This window comes from Prionailurus bengalensis, chromosome D3 (assembly GCF_016509475.1).
Source record: "Prionailurus bengalensis isolate Pbe53 chromosome D3, Fcat_Pben_1.1_paternal_pri, whole genome shotgun sequence".
Taxonomy (NCBI): domain Eukaryota; kingdom Metazoa; phylum Chordata; class Mammalia; order Carnivora; family Felidae; genus Prionailurus; species Prionailurus bengalensis.
This window is the reverse complement of record NC_057356.1, coordinates 11,995,160-12,005,855: the sequence shown is the minus strand read 5'-3', so window position 1 is coordinate 12,005,855 and position 10,696 is coordinate 11,995,160. Positions and strand designations below refer to the sequence as shown.

Here is a 10,696-nt window from a genome sequence, read left to right as displayed (position 1 = left end):
CTGGCACATTCGGTTTGTAAACAGAGTTTTAATGGCATCCCTTGGACATAATAACATCATTTCTTTATAGCACCTTGGCCGCCTAGTCACTCTTGGTTATAACCGGGTTTACATTTAAACCTCCCTCCTTTGTGGGAGCTAATGTTGTTTGGTGTTTTAAGAACTACTTAAGGCCAGGGATACTGCCCTTGGAAAGGGTCGAACCAGCCCCTTTCAGAACACAGCCCCCGGGTGAGTCTGGCCCCAAAGCCACCGTCCCTCCCCACAACCCACCCCCAGGACCCTGACCTCTGAGATTCCCGATTCCTGCCCCCAGTCCGGTTCTGCAGCGAAACTCGGTCCCGCCAGGGTCTTGGGTGACCCCGAGATTGGTCTCCGCAAGTGTCGGGAATGTCAAACGAGCTCTCGGTGCCACATATTGTTTTATGGGCAAGACAGGATTGCTCATTAACTAACCATCACGCAGAGATGCTCTGGGTTTGGAGACACTAAAAGAACGGCTTGGTGACGGCAGAGCAGAGTAGACAAAGAATGAGCAGATGGAAAATTAAAGGGATGGAAAATACCCTGCAGGACAGGGTTTCCTAAACTTTTATCCCTTTGGTACCACGCTACGCTTAAGCCGGATCTCAGTGCTCCTCATTCTTATTTACTTGGTGCCCCTTTTGTTCATTTGCTTGTTGAAATTAACTCACCGGGAACACTTTTGAACGCTTGCCGTAAATAAGGGGCAACCATAAAAATCACTACGGGTCCACAATCCGTAATCCAACAGCCCAGGGCCAGACGTGTTTCAGAATTCAGAAACTTCCAGACTTTGGAAACGGAACGCGGTACACACACCACCCCCCCCATCCCCAGGACTGCACCCAGGATTAAACGCATTCATACTTCTGCAGCTTAACACTCACATTAATTTGGGTTTAAAAAAGGCTATCAATAATCTCATGGCTGCTTGGGTTCATTATGGCCATCACATGATGTATGAAAAAACAATCTAGTCTCAGAGACTTATGGATTTTGGAATTTCACATAAGGGATTATAAACCTGTAAAGTGGGGGCAAAGCAGTAGGATTGCGGTCCAGCTGGCCACGTCTAAAGAAATGAGCCAGGGATGAGCATGTTAGAACATTCTAGAACCAACCAGTGCCTGTCTTCCAGATGTACCCGGAAGCGGTGAGACAGAAACAGAAAGGCAGGAACTTGCTCAGGATGGATTTCGATGCTGTTTGATGCCGGGGAGGGACCGTCTCAGTCACGTCCAGGACCGTCAGCAGCACTTACGGCACAAGATGGGGCCATGCCTGCCTATGGGACAAGCTTAGTAGCACTAGCTAAATAAACATCATGGTATGAACGTTCCGACTAAAAGGGCCTTAACCAACCTTCTATTCCAGGGGTCAACAGACTTTTTCTATAAAGGACCGGATAGCAAATGAAGCAGTTCTCAACTCTGCCCTTGCAATGCCAAAGCAACCACAGACGATCAGGAAGCCAATGGCTGCGGCTATGTGCTAATAAAACTTTATTTGCACACACAAGCTGTGGGCCATAGCTCATGGGACCCTACTCTCACTCAGCCTTTAAGTTAACACGAGAAAATAAACCCTAGAGGAGAAGTGATGTGCTCAAGGTGAACTGCGGGCTGGGCCAAAAACAGAAGCCAGCTCTCCCTTTTATGGTGAGAGGCTGGTAGTCAGAAGAAATAAAAGGAGAGGAAAATCTCAGCTGCTGTCTTCAACCCCGGGAATCATTTTAAGGGAAAGATTCTAAGAAGTCACTCCCCACATGCAAACAAGAAGCAGATTTAAAGTTGAAGACAAGACAGGTATGAACGGACATTTAGGAAAAACATACTCAGGGCCAAAGAGAAAACACATCAAAGGGCAGCTGAGCAAATCTGTGAACACTCCCTCTCGAGACATCTTGAGCAGGACGATCAAGCAATTGATCAAGCAGCCTAGAATTGTCCTACCCCGAGCAAAGGAGGTCTCAAGCTCCCTTTTGGCTCTGGACTAATCAGACCCATTGAGAGAGGGGTAAAAACCAGAGGGAATTTAGCCTAAAATACCCCAGTTGGGAGGAGATCATTTCCCCCACTCCATCCAATTCAACAAACAGGTGTTGAGCTCCAATGATGTCCCAGCCACTGGACTGTCCCTGTGGAAACATGTACGAAATATGGTCTCTCCCCATAAGAAATTTACAGTCAAGGAACAACAGGACCAGTTTTCATTCTCAGAGAATAAGGTTCTCAAACGATAGAGAAAGCCTAGTTATGAAACTTTCTGAAGAGACAAGACACCCTTTGAAGGTGCCATGTTCCTGGCAAAAAAGAATGGAGACAGACAGAGGAAAGTGGGGGCAATCCAAGGTCACTCTCCGATCAGAACTACCTGGGCAAACCAGATGTTGGTAACTTCAGTGGCTCCCCCTAAAGCATGGCCATGGCAATGGTGAAGGAGGCATTATAGAGCCTCTTCTCCTGGTGTCCCGACGCCCCACACCAAGAGGTGGTGGTGACAGACATGGGATTCTCTGCCATGTCAGTCCAAGAGGCCTCCATGAGAAAGATGAGTGAGGGGTAAAGAGAGGGAGATAAGCAGATTGGCAGAACCAAAGGGGAAGAAGAAGAATAGACAAAGAGGAGGGGACAGGAAAAGAGGAAGGGGGAGAGGGAGACCAGAGGGGAACCCCGAGGGGAGAGAGAGGAAGTGCTGTGCAGAATGCTGCTGCTTTGGGAAGTCATCTACTCCCTTCGGGAAGGCCCTGGAGAGCATTAAGTGGGGCAGCAGGTTGATTTGACTTGTCTCATAAAACCTCTCTGTCTTCTCCAGAGAAGGAGGCAGAACATGGCCAAGCGAGAACACCCAGGGAGCTGTTGCCATCGTCCTGAGAGAAAGACGGTGGGTTCATCCAGGGCAGGGCAGATGGAGATAGAAGAGAGGGGACAGAATCCAGGAAGCACGAGAAAGTCTATCCGTGGACAGTGACGGGCCACGGGGGGTCAAAAATGAGGTCAGGCTTGTGTCCGTGCTTCTGGATCTGGGAACTTGATGTCTGCTGGGATGCGAAGTGCAAGGAACAAAGCCGGACTCTTTAGAAGCAAAAGGAATCCCAGGAGCAGCCTCGGATGTAGAGGAAGACACTTTAAGATGCGCCAATTCACGAGGCGCCTGGGTGGCCCAGTCGGTTGAGCGTCCGACTCTCGATTTCGGCTCAGGTCATGATCCCAGGGTTGCAGGATCAGGTCCCACATCAGGCTCTGCACTAAGCATGGAGCCTGCTTAAGACTCTCCCTCTCTGTCTCCCTTTCTCTCTCTCAAATTAAAAGGAGGAGGAGGAGGAGGGGAAAAGCACCAATGAATGAAATCTTCCCCCAAATCCTGCACGGTCAGCATTGCCTGTGACATTTGTCCTCTTTCAGAAAGGCATAAATGGAAAGATACACGTATCTCATGCCTTCCTCCTGGGGTACCACATATGGAAAGGAGGGAGGCTGTGATCTGGTCCCGGCTGTAAATGAATCCCACATCTCTTGGGCCACCAGATGGTAAACACCTGGTCCCTATTCTAAGGCCTGGCCTTACCAACAGGTGAGATCCCTGAAAATAGGATCTAGAGGGGTCCCCCCTTTTATCACGCCAGGAAGAGGAAAAAGAGAGGCTGTGTTCAGGCTGCTGTGTACTGCAGCACCTGGCTGGCATTTGGGAAGATCAATCCTTCTGGAGGGAAATGAGGCAGGACAGCCAAGTTCCTAGGATTATATCCCTCGCACCTGGGAGCCTTCTGCCAAATGACCCCAGGGAAGAGTCAGTCCAATGAAAGACAGGTTCCTTCTCCAAGTAAAACTTGCTTCTCGGGCACCATGAGTCCCCTGGAGGCTGAGAGGAGTCACTCTTGAGGAGGCAGAAGCAGGGAGAGGAAACCCAACGTAACAAGGTTAATAACAGCTCACCGCGACGGCACCTTTCATCTGGAGATCTCAAAGCCGTTTACCACCACCCAATTAATTCTCTCAACACCCACTACACCACCAGCCCCCAAAGCAGATGTCATTATCATTCCTTTATGAGCAAGGCAACTGACAGGTTAGTTGGCTGGTTCAAAGCCACAAAACAGTTGTAAGGCAGAAGCCAAATTTGGGATGATTGCCCTCCCCTAATCACAAGGAGCTGGAGAGAAAAGATTCATTTGTAGGAGGGCTCTGATGATTACTCTTACTCATTCATTTATTCATTCATTCATTATTCATCTGTCCGTCCATCCATCCATCCATCTCCATTCATTCATTCATTCATCCATCCATCCTTCTATCCTTCCATTCACTCATCCATCCATCCATCTCCATTCATTCATCCATCCATCCATCCATCCTTCTATCCATCCATTCACTCATCCATTCATCCATCCATCTCCATTCATTCATTCATCCATCCATCCATCCATCCTTCTATCCATCCATTCACTCATCCATTCATCCATCTCCATTCATTCATTCATCCATCCATCCATCCATCCTTCTATCCATCCATTCACTCCTCCATTCATCCATCCATCTCCGTTCATTTATTTATTCATTTAGCATGCATTAATTGACATCCTGCCAGGCACAGGCACTGCGCAAAGTGCTGGGGATTCAAACCACGACCAAGACAAGGTCCTCGCCACCCATCTGGTGACTCTCCAAACCACTTTCTTCTCCATTACTGGAGGACTTTGCAGTTTACAAATACATTATCTTTTATAGATTCCATGAAATGGAGGGGGGTTATTCCTCTCTGATAGCTGAAGAAAGACTTGGGCATCAGGCCACATCACAGAACTAAGGTCTGGATCCAGCGTGCCTGGAGCACTTTCACACTTTGCAGCATCCTTCCTGAGCCGGTGTTCCCAGCTCCAGGGAAAATCCCTCCAGCGTCCTGATCGGGTGAAAGGCTTTGCAAATCCTCATCCAGCAGCAAAGCATCTCCACCAATGGCCTCTGAGCTGGCTAATGAAATAGCCGGACGGATGAAGATACCGGAGTGGGTTTTCATGGGAGCATGAAAGTAAAACTTCAGGTATACCAGAAAGACAGCAAGTCTGATGGAGTGAACCGAGGTAGACAGAGGCGTGTGTTACACTGTCAAGTAAGGCAGGAGGACAGATGAAGTCACGAGCTGAATCGGAAACTAGTCTTGTTTCTAATTTTGTCTCTCCTCCGATAGGAGTCAGTGATGATGGCCCCTTTATCTAAGATGCCTACCATCTTTCATAGGTGCGCCTCTTTTCCTCTGTCACTATTAAAGGACCCCAAGACTGTAAATGACACAAGGGGCTTCCTGTTCACTCCAGCACTGCGTGCCAGTGAAGAGCAGGGAAGGCGTCTCCTGATGACATTCTAACTGTTCAGCAAATCGTGCATCCAAAGGCGGCCATGACAACCTTCTCTGGGGAGACTGTGAGCTCCCTGGGGATGCGGCCATCTCGGTCTTACTTAGCCAACACGTTCTTTTTTTCAATATTTTTTCATTTTTGTCAATGTTTATTTTTCAGAGAGAGAGAGAAGAGAGACAGCGCATGAGTTGGGGTGGGGAGAGCGGGGGTGAAGAGGAAGAGACACAGAATCCGAAGCAGGCTCCAGGCTCCAGGCTCCGAGCCGTCATCACCGAGACGACACGGGGCTTGAACTCACGAACCGCAAGAACGTGATCTGAGACGAAATCGAACGCTTCGCCGACTGAGCCACCCAGGCGCCCCTAAGCAAACAGGGTCGAGTACGGTGCCTGTCACGTTGGTGGAGGCACTCCACCAATATTTGTTGAGGGGAATTAGAGTCATGCATGCAAAGTCCAAATTCTCCGGGGAAAAAGGAACACGTCTAGTGTCAGTGTCTTCATTAATGTAAGGAGTAGAGCATCCAAGAAAACTAGCAGGCTTATGCTAACCAATCAACCCATTCCCTTCCCTTAAGGAATTATAACCAGGAAGGCACTGGGTGCACAGGAGATAAAGCAAGGAGGTGCAGGTTGGGTGAAAATCGATGGCACTTGGCAGCTCCCTCCACTACAGGGAGAAATATGCTACGTGAACTTGAATGACCCAGCCAGTTGGCTTGTCATTCTTCTAGGCGTGCTGGAGACACCATTCATTTATTCCTCTATCCATCCAACACTGATACATACACTCCTCCTCAGATACCACGTTTCCTATGTTAATATGGACCATCTATCTTCATTCAAGTTTTTAAAAAAAAAAAAAAAAAAAAACAAGATTCATATCCTACTTTTCTAGGTACTCAGTGAGCATAGAACTATGGGCGAAAAAGAAATCTTCCGAACAAATCCTCATGAAGTTTAAAACACGCATCAACAGAGCAACTAAAGCGCAGCATTTTCTATGGGGCTAGACTGTGTCATGATAGAAAAATAAATGCAGAGAGATAATCGGCTCCTGAAAAACACCACCAAAGTCACGTGACAAGAGTTAACATCAACAGCAATAAATACATACCCTTGATGGGGTGTAATGAGCATGGCAACTAGCCTCTTATGTGCCCTTTCTGCCCCAAACCCATAACCTCAGTCTAATCATGAGAAGATCATTTGAGATTCTCAACTGAGAGATATTCTCCAACCCCCAAATGAGGGAGAGTCTACAAACTCCCTGACTAGCGATCCCTTAAACTGATAAGAACAGATACCACGTTTGATCTTGGCCAAAAGGCCGAGAAACGATGGACTAGCCCTCCTTTAAAACCATCAAGGTCATCCAAAAGAAGAGAAGTGTGGAAGACTGTCAATGGGCCTAGGGAGACATGACAACTAAATGTAATGTGTTGCCCCGGAGTTGACCCTGGGACAGGAAAGGGGCGTTAAGAAAAATCAGTGAATCTGAATAAAGTGTGGACCTCAGTGACGATGATACACCCGTAATGGTTCACGGACTACGAGAAAGGTACTATATCAACATGATGAAATATTATGAGAAAGCGGGCATGGGCTATATGGCAACCCTCCATTCACAATTATCTGTTAATCTAAAACTAGTCTAGGGACGCCTGGGTGGCTCAGTCGGTTGAGCGTCTGACTCTTGATTTTGGCTCAGGTCATGATCTCACAGTTCATGGGTTCGAGCCCCACATCGGGCTCTGCGCACTGACCAGCACAGAGCCTGCTTGGGATTCTCTGTTTGTTTCCCTCTCTCTCTGCCCCTCCCTACTCATGCTCTGTCTCTCTCAAAGTAAATAAACTTTAAAAACAGTAAGTAAATTGGGGCCCCTGGGTGTCTCAGTTGGTTGAGCGTCCAACTTCGGCTCAGATCATGATCTCACGGTTTGTGAGTTCGAGCCCCACATGGGGCTCTGTGCTGACAGCTCGGAGCCTGCTTGAGATTCTCACTCTCCCCCTCTCTCTCTCTCTTTCTGCCCCTCCCCCCACTCGTGCGCTCTCTCTCCCTCTCTCAAGATACATAACTTAAAAAATAAATAAATAAAACTGTTCTAAAATTAAAAGTCTATTTAAAAATAATCATCGGGACAGCTGGGTGGCTCAGTCGGTTAAGTGTCTGACTTCGGCTCAGGTCATGATCTCACCGTTCATGAGTTCGAGCCCCGCACCAGGCTCGGTGCTGATGGCTCAGAGGCTGGAGCTTGCTTCGGATGCTGGGTCTCCCTCTCTCTCTGCTCCTCCCCTGCTCATGCTCCGTCTCTCTCTGTCTCTCAAAAATAAATAATCATCTGTGTAACTGGACGGCATGATGAAAAGAGAAGCAGAATGATGAGAAGGATCTTTTATTATTTTCTTTTTTGGCTTTTTTAGTTCTTCTCCCACCGAGGTTGCACCTTTCTGAGATGGGGCGGGCACAACTGTGTAAAACCTATTCATCACCCATCTATTCCACTCAGAGGTAGCTATTAAATTCACCTGCTCCCCACTTGCTTGATTTCCAGGCTCGTGGGACGGGTAAAGACACAACTGTCACCATCTTTCCCCACAGGGGCTGAACCGTATTGGGGTCAAGCCATTCCGCAGAGCCTCCACACATCCCGTATTCCCCTCCACGTACAGCCTTCAGCCCCAGCCAAGGGCCGTGCATCCGCGGGATCACGTGGGAGGACAGACCACCAGCAAGAAATGAGGCAACGTTCCCGGGTAAAGCCACCGCAACCCATCCCCTCTGCTGTCACGGCTCAAGCCTGACGTTGGGGTATTGCCCGCCCTGGCAAATATTTTCTGAGCCTGTGATCACCGCGGACTCTGCCAAGTAGGAAAATACGGGGAATCCTAAATTAGGCACAGCATATGTCTCCGCCTTAATAACCCTTGGCACTTCTCTGGCACCTTTCATCCAAGGCGTCTCAAAGAACTTGTCCAAACGTTACCTCATCTGGCCCACAACACCCTGGCTATTATTAAGCCCATTTAACAGATGTAGAAACAGGCGTGTAGTGAAGCCAGGTGAGCTATGAGTTGGTGGCCCCATCTCCAACTCAATGGCAGGCTCTGGGAGGAACTGAGGCCCATGAGGGGGGCATCTGTGCACTCAATAATCAATCGTTTTTGCTTCTAATTTCCTAGCCATCTGGAGAGTGTAATAGTATATTATATATATACTATATATAATATATACTATACTATATACTATATATACTATATATAGTATACTATATATACTATACTATAATATACTCTAGTATACTATATATACTATATATATACTATATACTATATATAGTATGCTATATATAGTGTATATAATATATATATACTATATGCTATAGTATATATATAGTATATATTATATACATTATATATATACTATAGTATATAGAGTATATAGAGTATATAGTATATACATTATATATAATATATATTATATGCTATATATACATATAATATACTGTATATTATATACTATATAATATATATACTATACTAATATATACTATATATACATATATTATATGCTATATATGCATACGTATATATATTATATACGTTATATATAATATATACTATAGCATATATAGTATATATTATATACATTATATATAATATGTATAGTATACTATATATACTATAGTATATAATAAAAGGACACAGGGTAACAAAGGGGCTTTGGAGGCACACAGATTTGGGTTTTGTGTCTGAAGCTGGGCTGCTCATGTACTGTGTGACCATGGGGAAGCTATAGAACGACTGTGTGCCTCAGTTTCCCCAGATGTGAAACAAAGAGTAGAAATTAACCCGGAGCACCAGGGCAGGGCGGGGGTGGGGGGGCGCAGTTAGCAGATAGCATCAGTACAGCCAACTGGGGACAAGAGGGAAGTGGGATTCCTGGTGGATTTCAATGTCTGGGAGCCTCACTTGAGCCTAAAGGGTGCAGCTGGGGGGCAGGGAGATACACTGTTGCTGATACAAGATCTGCCGGGTGGGGAGCTAAGTGGTAAACATGAGGAACAGAGTTGGGGGGTGGTAAGGAGGACGTCAGGTAAGTTTTGATCAAGCCTCCAGCCGTTGGTAGACAGGGCGAGTCTGGGAATGATGGTGCCCCAAGACGGGCAGCTTGTTGGGAGGAGAAAGCTCTTGGAGATGAAGAAGGTCTTCATTCTGTACCAATTCTCTCTCTCTCTCTCTCTCTCTCTCTCTCTCTCACACACACACACACACACACACCTCTAATGCAAGGATCTGTGGGTGCTCTAGCAACTTCTGAGCATCCAAAAATAAGAGCACATGGGGAGCCTTTCTCCAGAATGGACAAACGGTGGTACCCAGGGCCTGGTGCCATGTTTCCCACCCGATGGTCAGGGAGGTGCGTCGTGGGCGGGGACAAGCTGCAAGATCAGGGAGGCGCGTGGTGGGCAGGGACACGCTCCCCCTGACCACCTTAGGCAGTGAGCTTTCCACTCAGTCCCAGGGCCCATCTCTCTGCCATCTGTCTGTGCATCTGAGTGGCCTTCCTCTGGCCATCACAGCAGCTGCCTCCCGCCTCTCTGACCCTGTTTCTGGTGAAGCCTGCAGAAAGGGAGTTCGCAGGCTCGGAGGAGCACAGAGGGAAGGGGGGAAAGCGGGAGGGAGGGAAACCCTGTACGGGTTTCAGAAGAGACCACGGTGGAGTCCTCCCTGTCACCAACACCTGGCAGAGACTTGAATAAACGCTTCACTGAATTTCTAAAAGACGCTTCCTTCCTCTGTCTTCAGGGGCTGGCCCGGTAGATCTCCCCAGCGAGATCTGGCCCCAGTGGTCCGCAGACCCTGACGGCCCGAGGGTGAAAGCAGAAAAGCCAAGTCAAGGCTGGAGGGAGTAGCGGAGGAGGAGCTGGACGGCAGGGCCAGCGGGGACCACAAAGGAGGGAGCCGGTTGGGAGAAAACTGGAAAGAAGGAGAAGCATATGGGGAGGACCCCCACAACTCGGGGTTGTTAGAACAAAACACGACCGTGCGCGCAAGCCCCTTAGCACGGCCCGCTCGCACACAGGGCCCGCTCGCCACCCGTTGGTGCCACATAAATGCTAATCACTGTTAACAACGAAACTAACCCGTAAGGATACCACAATGATGGATACGTGTCAATGTACGTCAGTCCAAACCCACAGAATGTGCAACACCAAGAGGGGGCCCGGATGAGAACTACGGACTCTGAGTGATAACAACCTGTTAATGCAGGCTCATCGATTGCAACCAATGTGCCCCTCCGGTGGGAACGTAG

At 47.9% G+C, this 10,696-nt stretch overlaps 1 pseudogene; it reads right to left on the bottom strand.

The window, feature by feature from the left end:
* Positions 1-6,464: 6,464 nt before the first annotated feature.
* On the bottom strand, positions 6,465-6,721 carry LOC122471099 (annotated as a pseudogene).
* Between the last annotated feature and the right edge of the window lie 3,975 nt (positions 6,722-10,696).